This window comes from Bos grunniens, chromosome 26, assembly GCF_055505025.1.
Source record: "Bos grunniens cultivar Pamir isolate PY7600 chromosome 26, Bosgru_T2T1.0, whole genome shotgun sequence".
Classification (NCBI taxonomy): Eukaryota; Metazoa; Chordata; class Mammalia; order Artiodactyla; family Bovidae; genus Bos; species Bos grunniens.
This window is the reverse complement of record NC_141190.1, coordinates 35,370,694-35,383,290: the sequence shown is the minus strand read 5'-3', so window position 1 is coordinate 35,383,290 and position 12,597 is coordinate 35,370,694. Positions and strand designations below refer to the sequence as shown.

The 12,597-nt window shown below is 38.5% G+C and overlaps 1 protein-coding gene across 9 annotated transcripts in view; it reads right to left on the bottom strand.

The window, feature by feature from the left end:
- ATRNL1 (attractin like 1) overlaps positions 1-12,597 on the bottom strand; it is an 810,133-nt gene that overhangs the window by 727,749 nt on the left and 69,787 nt on the right. The gene's annotated exons all lie outside the window — the stretch shown is intronic.

Sequence of the window (12,597 nt, the reverse complement as noted above, 5' to 3'; positions counted from 1 at the left end):
TCATCTACTGACATCCCCACCACTCTTGTTTTACTCAGCTCTAAAATTAAATACATGAAATGTTCTCTATCAGTTTTTTATATGAAATGTTCCCATTCACCTCCTCATTAAATATCAGTAAAAACTATACATGCAGATAAATTTTACTGATACCTATATAAATATATATGGTACATATATAAATATATGTATCTTTCATATATATATATAACATATTTATATAGGTATCAGTAAAAGTTATATATGCATGTGTATAATTCTGACTGATAAATTTAATATCGATACAAAAAAATTGCAATATCATAAATATATTACCACTTCATTAGATGGAGCTTATTCTCTAGGATGAATTGAGTGGTGACAATATAGACTATGGCCTACCCAGCCTAAACTACTTAGTAGCTAGACCTTTAAAAAAAAAAAAATCCAAAATTTCTATTTTAATAAAAATGGTAATGGCCCACATGTACAGAATTATCTGAGTTTGGCCATGTTCAAAATGTTTTTTCTATAGGTTTGACACATGAAAAATTATTTGGCAAAATATAAAAACCTTTAAAACTCAGCATTCAGAAAACTAAGATCATGGCATTTGGTCCCATCACTTCATGGCAAATAGATGGGGAAACAGTGGAAACAGTGACAGACTTTATTTTAAATCACTGCAGATGGTGACTGCAGCCATGAAATTAAGACACTTACTCCTTGGAAGGAAAGTTATGATCAACCTAGACAGCATATAAAAAGCAGAGACATGACTTTGCCAACAAAAGTCCATCTAGTCAAGGCTATGGTTTTTCCAGTGGTCATGTATGGATGTGAGAGTTGGATTATAAAGAAAGCTGAGTGCCAAAAAATTGATGCTTTTGAACTCTGGTGTTGGAGAAGACTCTTGAGAGTCCCTTGGACTGCAAGGAGATCCAACCAGTCCATCCTAAAGGAGATGAGTCCTGGGAGTTCATTGGAAGGACTAATGCTAAAGCTGAAACTCCAATACTTTGGCCACCTGATGCGAAGAGCTGACGACTCACTTGAAAAGACCCTGATGCTGGGAAAGACTGAGGGCAGGAGGAGAAACAGATGACAGAGGATGAGGTGGTTGGATGGCATCACCAACTCGATGGACATGGGTTTGGGTGGACTCCGGGAGTTGGTGATGGACAGGGAGGCCTGGCCTGCTGCGGTTCATGGGGTTGCAAAGAGTAGGACACGACTGAGCGACGGAACTGAACTGAACTGACACAGCATATTAAAAAGCAAAGACATTACTTTGTTAACAAAGGTCCGCCTAGTCAAGGCTATGGTTTTTCCAGTAGTCATGTATGGATGTGAGAGTTGGACTATAAAGAAAGCTGAATGCCAAAGAATTGATGTTTTTGAACTGTGGTGTTGGAGAAGACTCTTGAGAGTCCCTTAGACTGCAAGGAGATCCAACCAGTCCATCCTAAAGGAGAGCAGTCCTGAATATTCATTGGAAGGACTGATGCTAAAGCTGAAACTCCAATACTTTGGCCACCTGATACAAAGAACTGACTCATTGGAAAAGACCCTGATACTGGGAAAGATTGAAGGAAGGAGGAGAAGGGGATGACAGAGGATGAGATGGCTGGATAGCATCACTGACTCAATGGACATGAGTTTGAGTAAACTCTGAGAGTTGGTGGGAGAAGACAATGGTACGTACTCCAGTACTCTCGCCTGGAAAATCCCAAGGACAGCAGAGACTGGTAGGCTGTGGTCCCTGGCATCGCTAAGAGTCGGACACAACTGAGCGTCTTCACTTTCACTTTTCACTTTCATGCATCGGAGAAGGAAATGGCAACCCACTCCAGTGTTCTTGCCTGGAGCATCCCAGGGATGGGGGAGTCTCGTGGGTTGCTATCTATGGGGTCACACAGAGTTGGACATGACTGAAGCAATTTAGCAGCAACAGCAGGTAGGAGTTGGTGATGGACAGAGAGGCCTGGCGTGCTGCTGTCCATGGTGTTGCAGAGTCGGACACGACTGAGTGACTGAACTAAACTGAACTGAAAAACCTTTAGCTTATATTTTCTTTCCTTAAGTTTCTTGAAATATTTGTTCCATTGCTGCCATGAGTTTCAAGCTGTTAATCTAATCGCTTGCTCTTGTAAGATAGTTCATCTTTCTGCCTAAAGAGTCTAGGAATTTTCTTTATCTTTAAAAATATATTATTTTTACCAAAATGTCTCAAAATTGCTTCTATGGGTAAATTTTACTGGATACCCAATCTGAGAGCTTATAAACAGGAAAATGGATAGGCAAATCACAGAAGAGTCAGACAATGAAATACATCAGAAAAGTTAACTATAGGAATACAAAACAATATGAATTAATCCTGGTAATACAGTGGTGAAAGAAATAAAATAAAATCACAGAAAACTGCATAAAATATTATTTCTGCTTTATAAAAATTAAAATATAAGTAAGCAAAATAATATCCCATATAAGCATACATGTCTATGTGATAAAGCTCTCTTCCTTTTAAGGAAAAAAAAATAGTGCATTTTAAGAAATTCTGGATTTCATACTAATGGAAAGCAGAAAACTTTTTTTTAAATAAAAAAATTATGAACATGAACAATTATAAAGAGAAAACTTAAAAGAACACTACAAATTGTTATTTTTAAAAAAATAAATATCCTCATCAGGTATGTACTTTTGGGGGTGATTTTTCTAGTAAAAATGACTACTTCTATTTTGATGACATAATAACGAAATAAAGTTGAGTTAGAGTAAACATAATTATAAGAAGAAAACTTAAAAGAATATTCAACAAATGTTTGTTTTTCAGTAATTAGAAAGTAATAAATTGACAGCTAAAAATGCTGCTTATTTAAAAAGTCAGAATAGTTAATGCTCTTAAAAAATATTAAGCAAATATATCAATCTTTAACATTAAGAGAAGCTAAAATGCTACAGATAACCGCATTAAAATTTAAAAATTCAAGAACAGTAGTAGTAGAAATGGACTAAAGGACCTAGCTCCACCCTATTTCAAAAGTTTGTATTTCTTCTGACATTTTTCTCCATTAATCAAGTGTGAAGTCCTCTCACAAAACACTTCATTCTCCCAACTTCCAAGATCCTAATACCTCAGTACACACCAAGTCCCATTTAGGTTAAAAGTTATTATTTGAATGAATAGTAGGTGCAGGCAGTCGGCGCCTGGACAGGAAGCCCAACATGCTGAAGATGACTAACTGCGAAGAGTCTGATAGGGCTTCCCAGGACTCAGTGGTAAAGAGTCCACCTGCAAGGCAGGAGACACAGGAAACGTGAGTTCAATCCCTGGGTTGGGAAGATCCCCTGGAGGAGGGCATGGCATCCCACTCCAATATTCTTGCCTGGAGAATCCCAGGGACACAGGAGCCTGGTTGGCAATAGTCCACAGGGTCACAGAGTTGGACATGATTGAAGAGACTGAGCGTGCATGCGTGTTCACACATACACACAGAGTCTAATAAAAAGACTATTTACAGAAGTATGTGAAAGTGAAAGAGTTCGTCGCTCAGTCGTGTCTAACTCTTTGTGGCCCCAGGGACTGCAGCCCACCAGGCTCCTCTATCCATGGGATTCTCTAAGCAAGAATATGGGAGTGGGTAGCCATTCCCTTCTCCAGAGGATCTTCCTGACCCTGTCTGAGCCACCAGGGAAGCCCTACAGAATCCTGGGACTATGATAGCAGCAAGCCTTTACTAACCTGTCGCATGAAAAAAGCAAGAGGAAGAACATTTCTAGAACTCAAAAGAGCAACTGCTATGGGGAAGAATTCCTCACAGTGCAGGCTTCAGCAGCACAACACAATTAAACCAAGAAGACCCAGCAGGGAGGGAGCAAGAGGAGAAAAACACCTCAACCTCACCCATCTCCCACCTTCTGATCCCAAGTGAAAGCTGGAGGGCATGGGAGCAGAATGCAATGATGAGGGTAGATCTGGAGAGACAAATGGAGATCATCAAATCCAGTACCATACGAATCACCATGAAAAAAGAATAAAGTGCACAGTTCATAATCGAAATAATTTGGCTAAAACACTTTTTAAAAACATTCAGGAAAAGAATAGATTCACTTTTAAGGAATATTGATGAAAACATTGCACTTTACTACAAGTACATATACAAAGAGATATATAGCAGGATTCTGCTCCAAAATTAACTTAGAAAAAAAATATAAATATAACAAGAAAACCTTTAAAAAAAAAGCAGTATATGTGTCATATTCATTTATAAACAAAGAGATGCAGGAATTTAGAGGATAATTAAACCATTTCCAGAAATTGAAAAAGGCAGAAGTACATCTGTGGAACACAGAGAGTCTTTCATCATTACACAATTATAAAGGCCACCTCCACTTTGTTACTTAAACCAAAGTTTATGGAGTATTTACTGCAAGCTAATTTTCCCATTATACATACTCCTGTTAATTTCTAATAATTTTTTGCATGAAGCTTGTTGGTTACTGTCACTCCCAACCCCTTGATAACCAAATAATTTTAGAAGTTGTACTCTAGGGTACCTGATAAAAAATTTCTCCACCAGATCTATTCACGTGTGCTCCACATAAGCTATTACCGTACTAAGTATTCTGTTGTTATATTCTGTTATGTTATCTGCACACATTTTAATATAAATCAAGCCACACTCGATGAAACAAATCCTCGGCTAAAGAATCGATTGACTTTATAGAGACAGCCCACAGAACTGAAACAGTATGTGCTGAGTTAAAGCCTAGACAACTAAGCTCCATCACCACTGGCACATGCCTTACTAACAGACCCTTTAATGGTGGCCTTCTCACACCTGCATCACTTCTCAAATCCCTTAAGAGTGACACCGGCACTTTCAAGTGAAGTAAAATTCACTTGAATTCTTGTTTCATGGTCTGCTTCTGTGAAAACCCAGTTTTTAAAGCATCCTACATTTCCTGCCGCTAAATTTCTTTGCTCTTCTTCACAAGCAAATTTCCTTGAAAGAGCTGGCTTTGCCCACTATCAGACTCCACTCCTCTCACTTGGTCTTAAATCCAATCCAGCCAGGCTTTTAACCCCAACACTACACCAAAACTGCTCTTGTCAAGATCACCAAAGATCTGCAAAGTGCTAAATTTACTGGTCAGGCCTTAGTAATTATTCTACTTGACCCATCAGCAGAGCAGCATTTGGCACAGTTGATAACTCTTCTGTTTAATAATCTTCCATCACTTAGCGTCTAGTTCACTGTACTCTTTCTTGCTTATTTCCTTCTTCTCCCTTACCTCTTATTACTGGAACAACCTAAGGCTCAGTCCTTTCTATCTATACCCACCGCCTTAGTGATCTGATCCAGTCTCATAGTTTTAAATGCCATTCAAATGCCAAGAGCTCTTAAATTTACATATCCAGCCCAGATCTCTCTCTAGAACTCCAGAACCAAACAGCCAACTGCCTACTTGACGATTTCACTTTAACGTCTAACAGATATCTCACATAAAACGTGTCCAAACTGAACTCCTGACCTTCAAACCACCTTCACCTCAAACCTGCTTCAGAGACTTCTACATGTCAGTCAATGGCAACTTCACGTTTCCAGTGGCTCATGCCAAAAACTCTGGAATCATTCTTGACTCGTCATTTTTCCTCAGACTCTACATCCAAACTCTAAAAATTACTACCTTGTAATACATCATATGGGGCTACCCTGGTGGTTCAGTGGTTAAAAAACCTGCCTGCCAACTGCAGAAGATGTAAGAGACGCGGTTCAATCCCTGGGTCAGGAAGACCCCCTGGAGAAGGGAATGGCAACCCATTCTAGTATTCTTGTCTGGGAAATTCCATGGACTGAGGAGCCTGGTGGGCTACAGTCCATGGGGTCGCAAAAGAGTTGGACATGACTTAGCAACTAAACAACAACAAAAAAGTCATATATAAGCATACCTATTATGTTTATTTTTTACTGTCTGTATCTTCCTGTTAGAAATAAGTTCTATAAAGAAAAGGAAAAACACCTGATGTATCCTTGCTGAGAAGCCTTACTGCATATCTGTGGAACCAAAACTGAGCTTCAATAAGCTACAAAGCTGACACAATATTTGAAGGCGGTCTGGCAGAACAGATACTCTAAAACTCATAAATACCAATGACTGTACCTCAGACTTTTAACTACAGTCTCACGAACTAAAAAATATTCTGCAGTATCTCAGATATTTTTCAAAGGTCAATGTACAATGTTCAAATTAAGATAATTAGAGGTAAGGTAACCAGATAGTTCCTTTGTTCTAAATCATATTACAAAAATCTCAGAGAAGATACATAGTACTAATCACAGAGCCAGAGATACTTCAGAATTATCTGCAATATTATTAGAAATTGAGTAAGTGGTCACTTGGAGTATGCTAATTGAAAGTTTTTGGTCTTTTTAAAAAATTTCTACATAATGGTTAAGACCAATATCCTTTGAGTATATTTCAGAGTAAAGTTTTACCTAGTAAAATGTCCTGTTTGCGTGGATGACTATGCTATAACTTCAGCTTTCTTTTCAGCTACCCTCACTGCAATGCTGGCTGAAGACATAGCCCCTACTTAATTTTTTTAAAAAACACTTTTTTCTTAGTTATCTAGAAGCTTTAAAAAAGTAAGGATAATCAAAGTAAATCCAATCTACATTTGGGTAGTTAATGCCATTAAAAATAGCCAAGAAAAGAGAGCCTAAGTCATATCACAGTGTAGGAATTACCACTAAGAACAAAGGAGAAATGTTTTTAACTCTGCCTATGGCACCCCACTCCAGTACTCTTGCCTGGAAAATCCCATGGACGGAGGAGCCTGGTAGGCTGCAGTCCATGGGGCCGCTAAGAGTCGTACACGACTGAGCGACTTTACTTTAACTTTTCACTTTCATGCATTGGAGAGGGAAATGGCAGCCCACTCCAGTGTTCTTGCCTGGAGAATCCCAGGGACAGGGGAGCCTGGTGGGCTGCTGTCTATGGGGTCACACAGAGTCAGACATGACTGAGGTGACTTAGCAGCAGCAGCATAGAGGCTTCCCTAGTGGCTCAGACGGTAAAGCATCTGTCCGCAATGCAGGAGACCCAGATTCGATCCCTGGGTTGGGAAGATCCCTGGAGAAGGAAATGGCAGCCCACTCCAGTATTCTTGCCTAGAAAATCCCATGGACCCGGAGCCTGGTAGGCTTCTGTCCATGGGGTCCTGAAGAGTCAGACACGACTGAGCAACTTCACTTTCACTTTCATAGAGATAAGCATTCACTTATAACTAAGATAATTATCTCATTACTTATGTTCAGAGCAGCCTTACTTACCTTTGTATCATTACCTGAAGTAGAACTTGTCTATGGTATACACAACTTAGCTATTCTGATGGTCTTTAAACTATATACACATATTGTTTTGTATTCTTTTCTAAGCACTTTTAAAAGTGGAAGTACTTACAGATTATTTTTTTGACATCACATCCTTTAACAATAAGCTACAAATTCAAAATGCTTTAGGAGTAAAGTAATATTAATATGATAATTTTATTATTAAGATATAATTTTAGAAAACTTGAATTTTACTTTGTACCTAAGTAATTTACAGAATTTTGAAACTACTCATAATTCACTTACTATCCTTATAAAACTCATAAATCATGTATTCTTCCCATTTCTATCTTATACTACATTCATAAAGGTGCCTGACAAATAATACAAATAATAGGACAAAAATCAAACCAAAAATTTATCCTTTTGATAAATTTACTCATTGACAGAAATAATATTCTGATTATAGGATAAGCCAAATAAAAACCCCTCAATACTTTTAAATTTACCAGAACTACAACTGGCATCCTATAATCAAATTATTTCAAATAAAAACAAATAACAATCTATGTTAACATTTGAGATTAGAACAAATTAGTTGTGCCTTCCTAACTTCTCTGGAAGTATAGCCACCACCATGTCTCAGGCCTATCCTTCAATAAAGGGAAATATGTAAAAAGTAAGATGCATTTTGTGAATTGTAAACTATATTCAGATGGCAGATGGGGTAGGGAAGGCACACACCAATCAGGTGGCCTACAGAATTTGGTTTTAATAGCCAATACTACAGGTAAACTCACCCTGGAGAAGGAAATGGCAACACACTCCAGTATTCTTGCCTGTGAAATCCCATAGACAGAGGAGCCTGGTGGGCTATAGCCCATGGGGTCACAGAAAGTCAGACACGACTGAGCGACTCACACACACACAGGTAAACTCATGCAGTTATTGCATCACAGAACTTCTATGTAAAGCCAGGATCCCTAAAGGGCTTAACTACTAATGAAAGGTGAGTTTTTAAAATCTGTTCTGCAGAGGCAAACAGAAAAAAAAAAAAAATCCATTTCAGTCCGGGCTCTACACAGAAGAAAAACTAGTTTGGTTATAGACTAGACATTATGTCACTTTGGGCCATAAATTCATCCTGCAAACAAACTCCAGGAAAAAAAAAACCCACAGGCCAAAACTTTAACTTCCTTTGGACCTGGGTTGCTAGGCCCCTAGAAGTCCACACACACTCTCTCTAGAGAAGGGGTAGACAAGCTAAGACCCAAGGCTAAGTCTAGAACAAAGCCTCGCCCATCTGTTGATGTTTATGGATCCTTTCATGTTGTAACAGCAGAGTTGATTGGTTTTGACAAAGACCATATGGGCCACAAAGCTTAAAATGGTTACTATCTGTCCCTTTATGGAAAAGATTGTGACCCCTTGCATTAAATACTTATAATAATGTCACATGTGTTCAAAACAAAACAATATTAATTAAATTAGTAGAAAACAGCAGCCTGTAAATTGGAAGTTGACCAAAGAGTAAAAGTCCTGGTTAACAGTCAACTTAATTAAGTATTCATCTTAAAACTTCAAAAGTCATCACATATGGTTCAAATTCAAAAGCATGATGACAGTTTAATCCTGAATCTTCCTGTTCTCCCCAAGACATACAAAATAAGGAAAACATGGAGTGAGGGAAGTGAAAGAAAAAGAAAATTAAATTTCCAGAGAAACTAGGAATGAAAATAAACTCAACACCTCCAAATCAGATGTGAATGTGCAAAAAGCCAATGAAACTAAGAGAACCAGGTAGAGAAACCTGCAAGAACGCAGAAAGGAAGACAAGGAACAAGGCACATGGGAGAAGCCTAATGGCAGATCTCAAAAATTACCCCTCTCATTCTCACAAAAAAATGGGCTCCACGCTCCCTAAACATGAGAAGAGCCATGACTAAAAAAGACAAACAAAACACAGAAAATGTAGAAAAACCAGATGGGATCACAAGGCAAAATCCAACTTTCTCTTGTATACAAGAGATACATTTAAAGTGATTCTTAATGGTTAACAATAAAGGAATGGGCAAAAATACACCAAGAAAAGACCAACTTGCCATCCCCCAAAATTCAAGAGCCATAATATGAATAATAGACAAGGTAGAAATCAGGTCAGAAAACAATAAACAAACAAAGCACCTTATGTACTATTAAAAGACACAATTCACAATAAAGATTTAGTAGTTATGAATATCCATGATAGCAAATTCTAAAAAGCATAAATTCAAGAATATATAAGAAGATAAAAGCAAAAATAAACTAGTATTTTATACTTTTATTAACTTTCAGAGCATGATAGATCAAGTTAATCAAAAAATCATAAGTAAGGAAGAGAAGACCTAACCACAAGGAGCAGTAAAGTAGATTTTAGACACTTTTTTTCCTTGGGCTCCAGAATCACTATGAATGGTGACTACAGCCATGAAATTAAAAGATGCTTGCTACTTGGAAGAAAAGTTCTGACAAACCTAGACAGCATATTCAAAAGCAAAGACATCACTTTGCCAACAAAGGTATGTATAGTCAAAGTTATGGTTTTCCTAGTAGTCATGTATGGATGTGAGAGTTGAACCATCAAGAAGGCTGAGTGCTGAATTGATGCTTTTGAACTGTGGAGCTGGAGAAGACTCTTGAGAGTTCTTTGGACTGCAAGGAGATCAAACCAGTTAATCCTAAAGGAAATCAATCCTGAATATTCATTGGAAGGACTTAAGCTGAGGCTGAAGTTCTAAAACTTTGGCTATGATTCATTAGAAAAGACCATGATGCTGGCAAAGATTGAAGGCAGGAGGAGGAGACGATAGAGGATGAGATGGTTGGAAGGCATCATTCACTCAATGGACATGAGTTTGAGCAAAATTCTGGGAGATAATGAAAGACAAGGGAGCCTAGCGTGCTGCAGTCCATGGGGCTGCGAAGAGTCGGACATGACCAAGTGACTAAACAACGAAAACAACCTATGCGTATCTTGATATAATAGGATTCACCTCCTTTTCAACTCTCCATGGAACAATTATGAAAACTGGGTTCCAAAGAAAATGTGAATAAATTACAAAAAGGAGAAATAATCCCCAAAATATTCCCTGAACACTATAATAAAAACAAAAATTAAAAAGCAACTTTTTTTACACAGAAAATCTGTAACTCTTGCTTAAACAACTCTGGGGCCCATTTGAAAAATGAGAATGACTCACCCACATCTGCTTCATCGCAGGCATGAGTGTTTATGACAATAATGCACATACACAGGCTTATTTAATGTAGCATTTCTTATTAACCATTACATCCAAAATGTTCCTCTCACCAGAAGTCTCTTTCAGTTCAGTTCAGTTCAGTTGCTCAGTCGTGTCCGACTCTTTGCGACCCCATGAATCGCAGCACGCCAGGCCTCCCTGTCCATCACCAACTCCCAGAGTTCACTCAGACTCACGTCCATCGAGTCAGTGATGCCATCCAGCCATCTCATCCTCTGTTGTCCCCTTCTCCTCCTGTCCCCAATCCCTCCCAGCATCAGAGTCTTTTCCAATGAGTCAACTCTTCGGATGAGGCAGCCAAAGTATTAGAGTTTAAGTCTCTTTAGAGTTCCTCTATTTTCTCAGTAAAATAAGAAGTAAAGTCATCAACTGAGAGTAATGATGAGGCGTAAACTGTTACAAGTTTTAAGGGAGTGGAAAATATATGAAACAGCCATCTTGGAGAGCTGTAAGAGACAGTGGTGATTATGAACTTAAAACTTGGTAAGTGAGAAGTAAACAGACAAAAGAGGGCGCGGAGAGACTGAAAACTTGACAGGAGGCTCAGTGGACTATTGAGGTAAGGATGAAGAACTACCACTCTGGATCCTCTTCAGAAGTAAGCTGGAAACATCATTAGCACTTGAAGACTAAGATATCTGAAGTGGAAATTACAGGATTCATTGCAGGTACACAGAGTCAAGGGTACCACAGGATGGAAGACAAGATCTTTGGAAGAGAGATCAAAAAAGTTGAGAGGCCAGAAGTATTTAATTGGATGTTAATATACCTGACTAACGTCTGCGGGACACAGATAGTGAGCCAGAAGCTATATTCTTCCAGGAATTAAGCACAGTGACCAAAGGAACAACAGAAGAGTGTAAGAAGAGGTAACAGGTGGTACAGTCTGATGCCATAAGATTCAAAGCTGAGTGATTTCAGGGAGGACGCAGCAAAATCAGGAAATGGCAATAAGAAGTAAAGAGGATACATATACCAATTCTAGCCCAGCTGCACTTTGAGATGAAAAAGAAGAGATCACTTAAAAGGACTGCAGGAGAAATAGTGGAGTATTCAGGAGGGAGTCCTTTCCTGCACATGCAAGCTCTCCTGTTGCTGCTAATGCTGCTGCTGCTGCGAAGTCGCTTCAGTCGTGTCCGACTCCGTGAGACCCCAGAGATGGCAGCCCACCAGGCTCCCCCGTCCCTGGGATTCTCCAGGCAAGAACACTGGAGTGGGTTGCCATTTCCTTCTCCAATGCATGAAAGTGAAAAGTGAAAGTGAAGTCACTCAGTCGTGTCAGACTCTTCGCAACCCCATGGACCGCAGCCTACCAGGCTCCTCCGCCCATGGGATTTTCCAGGCAAGTTGCTGCTAATAGTGATCTGCAAATGAGTCTTCTCACTGAGACTGCACAAGGACTCTAAATAATTGAATACAGTTATCTATACACAAAAGGGCCAAAACTTGAGTTCATAATTCTGGCTAGAACTAGAAATGAAGTATGTTCTTGAATCTAAATAGCAACCACAGGATATACATATTTGTAGACAAATTAAGAAAAAAAAAAGCTTACAACTATTTGAAAATGTCATAAAGAATTCAAAGAAATAAAGTACCAAGAAAATAAATTAGAATATTTAAGAGTATAGTAGAGAAAGTCATATATGATTGTCCCAGTCACCTTCACACATCAGATATCATCTTTCATAGAAGCCAAAATACGATTCTTGCGAAGCTTACTTCAGAAGAGTAATACATACACAGAGATACTGCAAAAAGATTATGAGCAAAATCCTGAAAAATGAAAAATCCTGAAGTCATGGAATGCATAGTAAAGATAAATGGGTTAATTTTAGCTCTCAATTCATAAGTAAAATCCAAAGAAATAGCACCATCTATTGGAACCTCTCATACTTAAAAATACACATTCTCAATCCTTAGAAAATGTGTCTATACTGTAACATTTCCACACATTTAGCTAAGAAGATAAATATTATAGG